Below are 15,672 nucleotides of genomic sequence, written 5' to 3'. Positions count from 1 at the left end.
AAGGCATTATTTTCTCTGTGGAATACACGATATTACTTCTGTATCAGACAGAAAGGCTGAAAGCATTAAAGGCATTTTGTTTTCCCCCTTAGATTATAAAGATGGAGAGACAGACAGGAAATTCTTCCAGATTGCTAAATCAATCTAAGACGGTTTGTATATTAAAAACAATCACAGGCTTCTGACTCATTGTCAGACAATTTGTAAACAAACAGTTATCGATTCCTATCACTGCTCAGAAAGTGTGCTTGTGTGCTTGGGAACTGAAGCAGACATTACAAGTTGGTTACAAATATGGATGCATTTGAAAAAACAAACAAACAAACAAACAAAGTCAGGGAATGTGAACTGTGTTGTTCCCAAACATAAGCATTTTAATATGGGCTGCAGGAGAGCAACTCGACGACCTTGCAAGTCCCTAAGTTTAAGGCAAAAATTCTGTGGTTAAAATGCTCTTGGCCATTGTATTTATCGCTCTCAAAACTTCCCAAGGTTACAGGTTGCTGTTTTTAGATATCCTCAGTTTCAGTGCTACCAATTTTATCTAATGCTTTGGTTTATTTCGAGAGGGGGAGTAGTTTGGGGAGAAAAACATTCTGTTCCTATTGTTTTACTCAGAACGCAAAAGTGGGCATGTCTGAGGTTCACTCTAAGAAATAATATACTAGAAAAGCGGTATGTTTAGTGTTTAAAAAAAGCTGTATCTGCTGGGGCTTATAAGCCCAAGGAAAAAAACTGCCTACATATTTTGAGAAAGGACAGTGAAATGTGTGCTTCTCTCTTTAAAAAAAAAAATTAATGTTTATTTACTTTTGAGAGACAGACAAAGTGTGAGCAGGGAAGGGGCAGAGAGAGGGAGACCCAGAATCCAAAGCAGGCTCCAGGCTTCTGAGCTGTCAGCACAGGGCCCGACGCAGGGCTCGAACCCACAAACTGGGAGATCATGACCTGAGCCGAAGTTGGACACTTAACTGACTGAGCCACCCAGGCGCCCCAAATGTGTGTTTCTCTTAAACACATCGATAAGTTCCCTAATACATGAAGTAGAGTGGTCTGCTGAGGGACCAGCCATGAGATATGGGGCAGTTGTGAAAACTCACCTGAAGTTCTCAAACCTGCTTTATTTTCTGAGGACTGAATCTATTCCACAGTAAAGCAGACAGGGGCTTTTGAATAATTAAATCCACTGAGACTTAATGATTAGGACTCAAGCTTCTATTTCACAATGTACCCATTCTCAAAAATGTCAGCTAGCATTAGCTGTGAAAAATTCTTTTCTATGTGTCTGTGACACAGTCCCTTCCTAGGAAAAACTAAAAAAAACTGTACAGCACAACCTAGCAAATAAGCACCATAAAGACAGTCCAAAAGGGAACCTCGAAAAGGGAAGGATGTGACAAAGATTTATTTGCTTATTTTGCTTTTTGTGTTTGAAATACTGAACTAAATAGATAGCCAAACAGTATACCTGGTAATAAAGATATACATTTTTGTAAATTACTGATTAAGCCTATTTTTAATAGATTAGAGATCATTGCAATTTGCTCCAATGCAGTGACAGAACAGTTTTCAGTTTCCTGTTAGAGTAAATGCAACATTCAAAAGCATCTAACTTGCTAAATCAGATGGGAAAATCCCTGACATTGAGATTTGCCACTCTGAAACTTTTTCACTAAAATACCCATAATTAGTCCCGTAAATAGAAGAAACTTCTGCTCCTGAAGTGTGTGTTTAGTCTGAAAACAGACTCTCAAGACTTAATTTTTTCGAAGACTCCTATTTTATAACCCTATGGACTGTGGATGTTATTCTATCATACACACTTTGGTCTCTATATGTTCTCCACCAAGTGATAGTGTAAAATGATGCCATGAAGCCGTGCTGTCGTGTCGGACCTGACAAATCTTCCAGCCCAGAACAAAACAGATGGTAGAAATAAGCGTGTCTCCATTATAAAGAAACTCATTGGGGACAGTGGCACTAGACGGTACCTCGAGTTTTTTCCATATAAATAATGTATTCTAAAAAATGTACAACATTTATTGCAGATAAAGTAAAGTGTTTGGATTGGCTATTTTAAGGTCAACCCCAGACTAGAACCAAACCCACACTTGTTACATGACCTGAAAGAGGCCAAGTGGGCTGTGGTCACGATTGTGTATACAAACTGCCCACTCAGGGTGCCATGCCAGGGTTGCTGTGTGTGTGCCAGCCGTTACTGTTACACACGTGGAACTGTACACGCTTGTTCTGGGTATGGCAGCTGGAGCAGGTGCTGGCACCAGTGTGACGAACAGCCAGCCAGAAACAGGCTGATGACAGGAGGATGAATCAAGCAAACCGACATGTATCTATGTTACAAAGACTCTCGCTGTCTGGACGAACTAACTATACAATTGATTGCAAAACTGCAGTAACCATTGGAACATCCACGATACATCATTTTAGGGGACAGGACCTTCATTCCTGTCTGCTGACATATATTTTTCCATTAAAACAATCTATGATTGGGGCGCTTGGGTGGCTCAGTCGGTTAAGTGTGCCGCTCAGCTCAGGTCATGATCTCACGGTTCATGGGTTCAAGCCCTGCATCAGGCTCTGTGCTGATGGCTCAGAGCCTGAAGCCTGCTTTGGAGTCTGTGTCTCCCTCTCTCTCTGCCTCTCCCCCACTCTCACTCTGTCTCTCTCTGTCTCAAAAATAAATAAACATTAAAAAAATTTTTAAAAATCTATGATAGTGAAGCATCAATCCATCAATAAACTGTAAATTCTCAATCAATTAGAATGCAAGACCAACTGAAGATTTTAAGATAACCTTAAAAATCATTCCAAAGGAGTAGGCACACACTGGCAAAATATGGTTCACAGCAATGTACAATTTACATAAGAGATTTGCATTCTTAAAAGGAAAGCATTTAAGCCCATTAGTGGATTTATCTTTTTAAACTTTTTTTTAATGTGTATTTATTTTTGAATGAGAGAGAGAGATAGAGAGACAGAGCACGAGCTGGGAGAGGGACAGAGAGAGAGAGACACACACAGAATCCGAAGCAGGCTCCAGGCTCTGAGCTGTCAGCACAGAGCCCAACACAGGGCTTGAACTCACGAACCACGAGATCCTGACCTGAGCCGAAGTCGGATGCTTAACCAATTGAGCCACCTAGGCACCTCTTATTTACATTTTCATTTTGCCTGAAAATGTGATGCAACTCAAAGCTCCCGTGGAACACCAGTCCACAGAACTTAACCCAAAACTCCAATCACACGCAGTGGTAATTCTGCACACATCTCCTGGCCCTCTTTACAGATGAGGTGCCTGCGGTGGTAGCTTCACCATGTCCGATAAATGGAAAGGTCAGCTGACTCACTAAAGGAAAGAAATCAGGCAAAGCAAACTGTTGGTAACTGCGTCCTTCACTTTTCTGTCTGTAGTAGTAACACCACAATGTCATCCTCAGAACACATACTAAGAAAACAGGACATGTTTGGAAATTGACACCGGCACTCAGGATCAGAATTGGAAGACACTTTAATGAAATCTAAGGCAAACAAAATGCCATGTTAATAAAGCAGAAATTCTTGGTAAAATAAATGTCATATAATACTCATTTGTACACGTGTTATATGAAAGAACTCCTTCCTCACTGTAGTATTAAAAGGACTAATCTAGACATTTTGAGTGACATTCCAAGGTTAATGTTCCTAGTGAATGTCAGAGATTTTTAGAACCCTGGTTACCAATATTCTTTATACATCGTGTAAAAACGTAGACTAAAGGTGATGATATATTTATTATATATATAACAAAGTAGGGTGGCCATATAATTTATCATCAAGCCAGCACCCTTTTGGAGATGAAGGATGCTGATAATAACTGCATCAGGATATAGAGTATAAACAGAGATTTTCCTGGCCTAACAGAGACACTTGCTTCCCCTAGAAAGGGTTATCACAACTTCACGCACAGGACAGTAAGGGAGAAAATTTCGGCTTGCTTCACGATCAGAGAAAATGTGAGGTTTTGCGAACTTAAATACATTCTCTGTCCCCATCTCATTAACAGCAGAATGTATGTCCCAAACATCAAGTGTGGAACAGGTGCTCACATGTGCTGTGATTATTTGGATACAGGGAACATACAGATATGGGGTAGTTTTGACCCAAGAAAATTAGAGTCAAAAGTCTAAGAACAAGGAAAGACCAAGGGAAGTAAGTTGATTCATAAGAGCTTTGTTATAATTTTAAATCATAGGACAAAGTCCTTGGAACTAATTTTTAACACAAGTTTTCACTAAAACTGAATTAAAACTATAAGTTAATTTTATAGATTCAGTTATGACTATCTAAGTATCCCACTGTTCAATATATTTGTTTCATGGCTGAACATAATGTGTATGTGTTTTTTCTATTTTTTCTACATTATAAACTAGAACTTTCTCTTATTATATTTATTATGACTCCTATTAGAAAAAAACATATTCTATGAAGTGAGTTTACTCGGTTATTTGCATGACATTTTAACCCGAAGTTGTGATTGCTTGTCAAAGGGTAACAGGAATAAACATTTTCTCATTTATCCTCTCACTCAATAAATATTCATCACAATGATTCTCAAAATTAGCAGAAATAAGAGTTAACCTGGAGTGAGGGCTAGTCACAGCACAGCTTACTGGAGCCTGCCTTCAGAGTTTCAGATTCAGGGGGAATTCAGTAGGGTCTAAGAATTGGCATTTCTAACATGTTTCTAAAAAGTTGCCAGGTCATTCTACCGCTGCTGGTCTGGGCGCTACACTTTGAGAAATGCTGATGTATTGAACATACAATATTTGCCGAGTGCTGTGTGCTGGGGAGACAGCAATAAATGGCAAAACAGGCAAACATCCCTGACCTCAGGGGCTGTATGTTCTAGTGGACGGAGACATCCAATAAATATGTAATTCAAATATACGGCATGTTAGGTAGTAGTAAATGGCATGCCGTGAAGAAAACAATACAAGAAGCGGAATGTTTGATGAAGTGTGTGTGTGTGTGTGGGGGGGGGGGGGGGGGGATGAACAGGGTGGTCTGAGAGGCCTTACTCAGCAGGTGAGATTCAGCCGAAGACTTCAGAGAGCTGGAGGGTGAGTTAGAGACGTCTGGAGGGACAGTCAGTTCAAAGGCAGCGAGGCCGGAACGCCTGGCCGAGGTTAAAGAACAGGAGGAAGAGCAGAAAGGGTGGGGTTGGGGGAGTGACCAGGAGAAGAAGGGGACAAGGCAGGGAGGCAGTGGGAAAACCATCCAGGTGGGGCCTTGACAGACCCCGGAGCGGTCTTCGGCTTTTGTTCTGGGCAACGAGTAAAAATGGGTAAAAATTTGAGCAGAGAAATGGCCTTAGCTGATGTGCATTTTCATGGCTGAAAATAAGACTAGAATACCAGAAGTCGGTGTGGGCTGGATGTACATTTGGGAGCCACCATCACACTGCTGTTTATAACTGTGAAACTCATGAGCTCACCAAAGAATGAGTGAATCCACAGAGGAGAAGTCATCCAAGAACTGGCCCTGGGGAAATCCAACTTTAGAGGCCAGATAAAATAAGACAACAGCAAAGAGGTTGAGAAGGAGCAGCCTTGAAGTAGGGTGAAAACCAGCAGATACTGGCATTCTGGAAACCAAGTGAAGGGGTGAATCATTAGGAAGGTGATTCTCAGCTGCTCGTAGATCAACTAAGGAGAGTGACAGGAACGAGCTCCTCACCCAAGCAGCGCCAAGTCAGGTGGTGACATTGGTGAGAGCTGCTTCAGTGGTGAGGTGGAGACTGAAGCTTGACTCGAGCATTTCAACGTGCAGATGGGAAGCCAGGGTGGAGAGAGACAGTGCATGCAGGCAACCCATTCTTGAGTTCTGCTGTCAGAGGAGAGACACATGGCGGGAGGGTGGTGACAGCTGGAGTAAACGTTAGAGCAAGGAGAGGGTTTGCTTGGCTAAGATGGGAGAAGGTACCGAAAATCCGTAAGCTGGTGGTTATAATCCAGTAGAGGGAGAAACATTGATGGTGCAGACAAACAGCAGATCATACTGGCACGATACGCTCGAGGAGGAGGGAGAGCTGAGGTCTTATGCGCAGGGAGAAGTTACATCAAAACACAAACGTTCATCCATAGTCACAGGAAGGGAGACACAATACGTGGTGTAGATGCAGGTGCATTAGGAGCAGTGGTGGGTGTTCCAGGGGAAATAGGATCACCGACTGAGAAAAAGCACAAGAAAGAGACGCCAGAAGGTTTGAGGAGAGAGGAGGAGGTTTAAATATCCTCTAGTTGAGAGAGAGAAAAAGAACGAGAGGAGAGAGATTGAGAGATTGAGCTTCATTAGACGGAGAAGTGGAAGTAGAATGGCTGGCAACACGAATACAATCCATCTGACATTTTGAAATTATTCCAATTAATATCTCCTGGGGATTTTTCCAAGTATTCGTAAAGCTACTCATCAGAGCAACATATAACTTCCCACGATCTCCCTTATTTAGAAACTTGGCAAAAAAGGAAGGTCATTTGTTGGATCCATCCGTGAGTCTCTCCATACAGAAATACACTCAACTGGGATTTCAAAATAAATTAGGATAAAACACACTAGTGAATTCTTGCTTTGTGAGATTTAATATAAAAATATGATGGATAAATTAGTATTGTATTTAGTGCTGTATCTCTTTGCCATCTTTGAAAACTTCAAAAACAGAAGTGTCTTAGTTGAGGTGAAAGATATTAAGGAGACAGGAACTTTCACGTGCTGGCCCATCAGACCATCTAGCTTTGCTCCTCAACTATTTTGTCCGAAGCACTCTAGGGGTCCATGAACTCTCCTACACGTGAGGCCCCCAATTTTAATCAGTGTGTGTTTTTTTTTCCTACAATAAATATATACGGTGTTACAGCAGCATCTGTCAGGAACAGCAAGCATCTCCTAAAGGTCATAAGGGACAGAGGCAACTAGCTGTAACCGGCAAAAGGGATAGTATAAATGCAAACGTGAGATGCAGAGACATGTGAAAACCCGGCCTGGTACATGTGTGAGCATCGACTCAGGGCAGAAAGAAAGGTTATCAATCAGCGGTGTAACTCTAAAAACGTCTGAGGGAATACGAAGATAATTACACATGCTGGTATGGACGTCTTTGTAAAGAATGCTGCCTTTGTCAGAGACAGTGCTCTCGTGCAAGGTGCAGATTTCCACTGGAGGGTGAGAGGATACAGAGCCGCACAGGGGAAAGGGCTCCGGAGGATGTAGGACACAAACCATAAAGACTCGGTTCTCACCTTCAAGAGGCTTAGAGTCTAATCAAGAAAGTACCTGTAAATCAAGCAGCAATATAAAAAATTCAAGATACTAAACTTTAAATATTTAGGGTTTTATCAAATGCACGTAATATCCTCCAGGGTGAAACCGTCATGGGGAAGTTGGGTCCTCAGTCACGCGGCTGTCTGCTGGGAGCCCCATGGCGCGCTGGCTCACTCTGACTGTCCTTGTCAACCTGGACACCCTTCAGAATGTTCTTGCAAGCTTTCCAGAAACACGGGTTCCTAGCCTCCACCATATCACTACTCAGGGGTCTGATGCCCATACCTGGCCATGTAAGTTGTAGAAGGAGCTACTTCTCCTGAGACATTCTTATTTTCTCATTTCAGCTAAATCACTCAGATATTTTTTATCCAGAAAAAAAAGTGAAAGACACTGTCATCACCATCAAGAGAGATGGTTTCCTTCATTCATTTCTCCTAAACACATCCGGTTCCTGATCAAAATAAATGAAATCCAGAAGTTCTGTGTCATACAATAAAGTCATGCTTTCTGATCTCATGTAAAATTATACCTTTCCTATATTTTATGCTGTATAAATCAGTTATAGTACACATTTCTTTTTTTTCTTAAATGTTTATTTATTTATTTAGGAAGGGATAGAGAGAGCAAGCATGAGCAGGGGCGGGCAGAGAGAGAGAGAGAGAGAGAGAATTCCAAGCAGGCTCAGCACTGTCTACACAGAGCCTGAAACAGAGCTCAAATCCCCAGAACCACGAGATCATGACCTGAGCCTAAACCTAGAGTTGGATGTTTAACCAACTGAGCCACCCAGGCTCCCCATACATGTTTCTATCAACTAGAAACTGTCAAAGCCTCATTTCTTAAAATTCTTGCCAAATGTAACCTTCTCTACGAACCCAACCTGGACCACCTCCAAAAAGAATGATCGTTCCCTCCTCTGAAAGAGCACTGTGCCTGTACATACCATCAGTCCTGTCATCATTAGCGAATATTAAGATTTCTTATTTACTTATTAGTATGGGTTAAACTGTGTCTTCCCTCCTCGCCAAATTCATGGGTTGAAACCCAACTCCAGTACCTTTAAAGAGGTGATTAAGTTAAAATGAGGCTGTTAGGGTGGCCCTGAGCCAAAGCGACTGGTGTCCTATAACAAGAGAAAATCTGGACACACAAGAGACACACACATAGACAGACACGTGTGTGCACAGAGGGGCCGCCATGCGGGGAAGCACGAAAGCAGCCATCTACAAGCCAAGGAGAGAGGCCTTGGAGGAAAGCAACCCTGGATGTCCAGCCTCCAGAACCGTGAGAAAATAATTTCTGTTGTTCAAGCCACCCAGCCTGGGGTATTTCGTTACGGCTGCCCCCACCTGACTATTTCCCTTGTCTACCTGTCTCACTGAGGATGAGCTCCTTGAGGGCACCCACTGCGTCTCACATGTGGTGCCCAGCACGGTGTCTGGAGCCTAGTAAATGTCCAGCCAAGTGTTGGCTGAATGTATTTACTCTGGAGGTAACGATATATCTGATTACATGTAAAATTATAAATTAAAATAATTTATCAGAAGCTAAAAATTATGTTTAATTTGGAAGGAAATTGAAAAATAAGAAAAGGTATAAAGAAAAATATTTAAAAGCCATTTATAATCCCATCCTTGGGCATGACCCCTTTTAGTATTTTGGTATTTTTCTTTCCAGTTCTTTTTTAATATTGACATAAACTTTAAGATTTCAAATATATATAAATGAAATATAAACACATATAAATAAATCCTAAGAAATGTATATATAGACATACACACAGAATTTTATATTACTCCTTTTCCCTGAACTATACATATTTATATTTATATTTAATCATATACATATATAACCATTGCCTGTATTATTATATAATCTTTAAGAACATACTTTTTAATAGTTACATAATGTTTTATCACATTTATCTATCAGAATTTAACTGTCTCTTACTTACATAGTTTCTGAGCTGATACTACAGTAAGCCTCTTTGTATAAAAATCTTGACTCATGTCTCTACTATGTCCTTCAGATAAACACGGTCAGGACTTGACACGTGACTATCCAGCAGCTGTGACAGTATGGAAGGGTCATTCTAGCAGGGTCAGACTCAGACTGTTATCCACGACTTCCATGATTTTCTATCTGTAGAACAGACTGAAACACAACATGCCAAACTCTGCATATGGCTTTCCTATGGAAATGAGAACACTGAGGTCTGAAGATGAACAACAGAAAGCAACAGAAAAGTATATTCACTAGGTCTGCACAAATGCACACAAGAATCCACCGTTTTACTATAGAGGATGTTACGGAAGGGCTCACCCGTGTCATGTGTGATGATCCAGGTAAGGAGAGACACAGAGTCTCCTCTGGTCTCTCCCTTCAGAGAAGGGGAAAATTGCCGTGGTTGACTGCCACCTGGGGAGGCTTCAAGGAAGGGACGGACCAGGCACTGAAGAACAACTGAATAACTATAGATTACAAAGGAAAACAGCCCATATGTAGGAATTTGTGAGTATCTCACCTTCCATGGCAAAAGGGGAATTCATGTACTAGAAGAAATGGAGGTTGCTAATCATCTGACCTTCAACGAGGGAGATTATCTGGCATTATACGGGGTGGGGGTGGTTTGTAACCTTAAATGAGGAAGAGGGAGGCAGAAAAGTCACAGTTGGAATAATGAAGTGTGAGAAAGACTCCATCAGGCATCCCTGGCTTTGAAGATGGAAGGAGCCAGGAGACTTCAGAGGCAGGCAGGGTTCTGAAACTGGAAAAGGTGAGAGAGAAATTTTCCTCTAGAGCATCCAGCAGGAGAGGAGTCTTGCTGAGACCTTGACTTTAGACCAGTGAGACTCTTATGCCAACTTTTAAAAAGGTTTTTTTTGATGTTTATTTATTTGAGAGAGAGAGAGTGAGTGAGAGAGGGGCAGAGAGAGAAGGAGACACAGAATCTGAAGCAGGCTCCAGGCTCTGAACTGTCAGTACAGAGCCCTATAGGGGGGCCTGAACTCATGCACCGCAAGATCATGACCTGAGCTGAAGTTGGATGCTTAACTAACTGAGCCACCCAGGTGCCCCTCTTATGTCAACTTCTAATTTCCAGAACTGTTAAAATAATTAATTTGCATTATGTTAAGCCACGAATTTTGTGGTGGTTTATTACAACAGCAATAGGAAATACACCATAAAAAATAGAACTATACCAAAGGCACAAAGTCAAAATTCATGTGGGACATGAAATAAGCATATAGATTCAAGATTTCTGCAGGTGAACAGTGGGAGACAAGTCAAGGGAGCTAGGTTCAGGTGGGAAGGGAGGAAATTAGGAATGTCCTTCAAAATAATTTTTAAAGTTTTATCCTGCAGATGATAGAGGGCATTTAGGCAGGACAGCGACATAACAAAAGTGATTATGTTTCAGCAAAATTAATCTGGTGGCATCACGTGAGGGAGATTTAATGGAGAAAGAGCAGCTAAGGTTTTAGAATAATCTGAGTGTGAGACGGTAAGCGCCTGGCCTGGGCAGCAGCTTAAATAGAAATGGATGCTCAGACATGAGAAACATTACAAAAGATAATCCACGTTCATATTCTTCCTGTATAGAGATCATTCTATAGACTTCCCCTAATTCCAGAAGTTCCAACCATCTAGGTGCACTGCGAGAAATCAAATGGTCCCTCAGTTAGAGCTCTCCACAGAGAACACGTATCCCCTTTTAAAGTTTGTACCGTTCTACACTGAAGTATTTAGAACAAGACTGATGCTTTCTCTCGTTTCACCCCGTAAACCCAGATGACGAAAATCTATTATTGTCTAGTGAGAAGGACTGTGAAACGAATTGCCTGGTCCCAATGTCACTGCATCTATTTAAGCACGTAATTGACTCCAGACAATGGGAAACTTCCTTCTTTCAGTAACTGGGCTAGACTCTGCCTTCACATACAAAATATTTTTTAGAGAAAAGCAAAAATAAACCATTTAATTCTGTTTTCAAAAGAGCCCATGACCAGATGAAACTGAAGACCGTTTTCCTAGTATTTTTACCAGTAGATATTTTGACCTAAGTAAGTAGAATGATAAAGTTGCCACAAAAACTTCCCAATTTCCCTTGAGTGTGTGTGTGTCCACCTTATTTACAGCCTCTCTAGGTAAACTGCATGTGATCACTTGGGTGTCAACTTGTGAAAAGTAATGTATTTGTTGAAAGGCCCCTTCCAGAGTCTGATCCTACCAATCATTCCGTTCCTTCAAGAGAGATATTCTCCTTAGTGTCTGGACTCAGAGTAGCTGCCCAGGTAGAGTTTGATGAATGGGTGACAGATGGATGGATTGATAAATGGATTAGAATCACAGGGTCAAATAACGTCCACGTTATCTACGGACTATGATGCATGCAGCTGGGATGCTTCCTAACAACAGATTCCATCTCACTAGGAAACGTTCCAGCTCACTGTTACTACACCAATTAATACTTGCTGTACTAAGTTTCTGTGAATTTGATGTGTCCCTCCGTTGAACAAAAGTGAGATTAGATATCTTCCAGGTTCATTATATTCATGTTTTTCCTCTTTGGCCGGCTGTGTGTTCATTTCCTGGGTCCATTTATATGGAGAGCTGGGTACGTATCTTAGGTAATATACACACACTATTTATAAATAAGACCATTGTGGCAAATGTTTTCTTCAGTTTGCTATTTGTACTTTGGCATAAGTGATTTTAACAGGCAGAAACCTTATATTTTAATATGCTCAAAATCTTCTATATTTATATACTCAGAAAGTTCACCCCAGAGGTATTTTACCTCACTCTCCTCACCATGCACTGTGGCCTATGAGCCTTTTTGCACAACTTTCCACAGGCCTAGGTCCAGTCCCTTTATGGCCTTGCATATGGTGTCTCCTTGTCAGATGTTCTTCCCTCACATCTCCTTGTCTGTTCTTCGAAACTGGTTACCTCCTGCACCCCCTTCCTATCTTTATAGCTCAGCTCCAATATTCCTTCCTCAGGGATGTGGTCTACATCAGGTATTGTGGTCAACACTCTGCAGAGTAACTGAGTAGTAGTTATATAGTCTTAAAGCCAATATTGAATTAATTTCTCTTTGGGTTAATGTCCATCCCTTTCAGCAGAGACTGGTTCTCCATTGCTCATCCTTAAACCCACAATGCCTTAGCAGGATGCCTGGCAAACAGACATTTTGTCAGTATTTATTGTATTAATTAATTGTGTTTAATTATAAAGAGGGGTGGCATCAATTCTGTTTTTATATGTTGGGCTATTCTATTTTTTTCCATTTAATTCTTATCCCTCTGGATTTTATATGTTGGCATGTGTTGTTGAGTTAGTCCAGTGCTTCCCAGACTTATTGGATGGACCATGCCACTTGCCATCTTCAAACACATATTAACCCTCCAAAGAACTAAACTTCTAGAGGATACACTGCCAGAGTATTTGAAAACACTCTCTTGTTTGTACAGATGACAACCTAAGACACAGAGATTTACTTACACAGATGCAAAACTGAATCTTGATTCATAAATAACTGTGTCATAAAAATAAGCTACAAATGATCAGTGAAGATGAATGACATAAAAATGACGAAAGAGGTAAATTGTGTAAAGCATCACACAAAAAAATGTAAGTGGTGTATTCTTAAATCTCATCCTTATACTTAAATTGATTAATTAAGAGAAAAAATAGTCAGTTGGGTTCCTTGCTATGTACTGATGACCTGGCTAATTTATTTTGAGCAACTCAGTTAACCTTTTCATTCCTTATTGTGCACATTTTTCAAGGGAGAACAGTATATGAGTAATTTTCCATATCCAATATGTCTGGTTTTGTAAAAAAAGAAAAAAACTTGTAAGCTGATGTCCATTATATGTATGTTAAAGGAACAATTATGTGAAAGGTATCTATTACGAATCATTACTAATTTGCAAAAGATTTGGAAATAAATAGCATGCAAAGCTATATTTTATACACATCTATATTAGAAAGATATTTATGAATATCTATACTATGGACTTTTATGGACATACTATAGTCCATTAAAGAATGGCTAAATATGAATAAAATAGAGAAGCTATCCTCGAAATACAGGATAAGAATTTAAAAGCAGAAAGATATGTAAAAATACATTAACAAAAGACCAACTATAAAGTTTCTGAAGACACATGAAAATGGTGCTGTGAGAGTTACCAGTGAGCAGGGGTGGAAAGAAGGCACATTTCATCGCTTATATATAAGGTATAATTTAAGATTTAGAGATTTAGAAATACTTTATATATATATATATATATATATATATATATATATATATAAACATACATATATATATAAAGTATATACATAGATAGATATTATATAGTCTGCCTTTCTTTCATCCACAAACCTTATTAAATGCCCGTGTGTTATTGTCTGACAGTACAAAAAATAAAGAAGTCCGTTCCTCTGCTAAGGAAGCTTCCAAATGTGAGAACAACTTGCACTATGTGAAATAAATGCCACAACAGAGGGACGTAAAAAGCCCCGCTGACGTCCAGAAAAGGCCATTGAGACCATATGGGAGGCGGGCTTGCAAGACTGTTCAAGTGCTCGTGCATGGAGAAGACGAGTAAACCCCTTTGATCAGAGGCAGCAGGGTCCACAGGGCAGGAAGGTACAAAAAAGAACACAAGGATTCGGTCATAAAAAGTAAGGCCATCATTTACGGACCACGTACTACATACCAAGCATTTCACATCCTGTGTCTCCTTCAATCTTGTAACAGCCAGAGAGAGAGTCCTCTACTCTCCTCATTTTAGGTATAAGGAAACTGGGACCCCCAGGGGTCGAGTAAGTCATCTAAGGTCCCAAGTGACAATCTGTGTGCTTGGACTCAGATTCAACTGACCACAAATGGCTCCTAATCATCGTGCCCGTGTAAGGACTGCCCTGGTTCGGCCCTCGCGCCTGGGACAGGATGGGTGGAAAACCATCACTGAGCCTGAAAGCAGACCAACCCCCCACAAGTGGCCCTGTGTGCCAGGTTAAAAAATGTTACAACAGTAACAGTGACAGCATTCGGAGGATGATCATTTACGCAGCATTCACGAAACACCAGGTAGTTCACTGAGAAGGGGAGAAAGCGGATGAGGCCCCAGAGGCCACGGGCACAGGATTTAAGGAGGCGCTGGCCTCTGGGCACTTGACATGTAAGGTCGTTTAGCCAGAAGCCCTAACGGTTGGAACAATACAACAGAGCGAGAACTCCCCCACTCTGGAGCACAATGTTCTCAGTGCACAGGAAGAGAGGGTGACAGCTGCTTTGACCCCATCGGGATCACTCACCCCCCTCTTTCCCACAGGGGCCAACCTGGGGGAGCTCGGGCCACTTCTGTCTGCTCAGGCACTCTGTGCCCCCTCAGGACCCACGGGAGCTTTTCCCCATTTTGACAAAGTCTAGTATGTCGCTTAGCACCCGTGCCCCTGGAGGCCGGGGCACGGACACTGGCTAGATTTCCCAAGGCTGCGCAACACAGGGAAACACAGGCTGCCATGAGGGAAATGCAGTTCCTCCGTCCCATCCCTCAGGAACCTCACTGCAGACGGCTGGCGGCAGGGGTCGGGCGTTTCATCAGAAGGGCCACTCCTCGAACGAAACGTGAACGTGAGCAGCCACGGAAGGCGCTCCCCGAATCAACAATATTGCACTTGGAAGTTTCCTGCAGACGATGTCTAAGGAATGCGCGAAACATCTTAGGAGAAGGTGGGCTTTGACACCTTGCAAGCCAGTGAGAGTCCCCTGCACAGGGGAGGTGACCTGCCACAGGACGACAGCGCCAGCCACACAGCCTCAGTCCTTTGCCTTTGCAGACGCACTCCCCTCTCCCCTTGGGCACAATTCAGAGACTAGAAACCAGGCAACCTGAACATCTGTGAGCCCGCCAATCCACATGTTGAAATCCTAACCCCCGTGTGATGATGCTCCCAGCTGATGGGGCCCTTGGAAGTGATCAGATCATGAGAGTCACCCTCTCTCAAAAGAGACCCCAGGAGGCTCTCTGGCCCCTTCTGACACATGAGGACACAGCAAGAAAACAACGTCTGTGAACCAGAAAGCAGACACCGAACCTGCCAGTACCTTCATCTCGGATTTACCGTGCTCAGAACCACAAGCAACAAAGGTTTGTGGCTGAAGCCACCATGCAGACTATGATAGTTTTGTTACAACAGCTTTGAATGGACTAAGACAGCCAGGAGGGGAGAAGAGATCTGAGAAAGAGAAAACAAAGCATCCACATATCTTGAGGGATTGGTGAAGAGAAGCTTTAGGTTGGCCTTACGTTTGGACTTGCATACAACATGACG

At 41.8% G+C, this 15,672-nt stretch overlaps 1 long non-coding RNA gene across 5 annotated transcripts in view; it reads left to right on the top strand.

The window, feature by feature from the left end:
* The window catches only part of LOC132685567 (uncharacterized), a 36,344-nt gene that overhangs the window by 13,520 nt on the left and 7,152 nt on the right, over window positions 1–15,672 (top strand). Inside the window, exon 1 of one of the 5 annotated variants that reach the window (XR_009613213.3) lies at window positions 9,436–9,665. The exons of 2 other annotated variants lie outside the window; for them this stretch is intronic. This is a non-coding gene — a long non-coding RNA (uncharacterized LOC132685567). Of the gene's footprint in view, window positions 1–9,435; window positions 9,832–15,672 lie in introns of those variants that run through there. 2 more of the 5 variants (XR_009613212.3, XR_009613215.3) reach the window with 2 other exon arrangements.

This window comes from Panthera onca, chromosome D2, assembly GCF_046562875.1.
Source record: "Panthera onca isolate mPanOnc1 chromosome D2, mPanOnc1 haplotype 2, whole genome shotgun sequence".
NCBI lineage: Eukaryota > Metazoa > Chordata > Mammalia > Carnivora > Felidae > Panthera > Panthera onca.
This window is presented reverse-complemented; position numbering and strand designations above follow the sequence as displayed.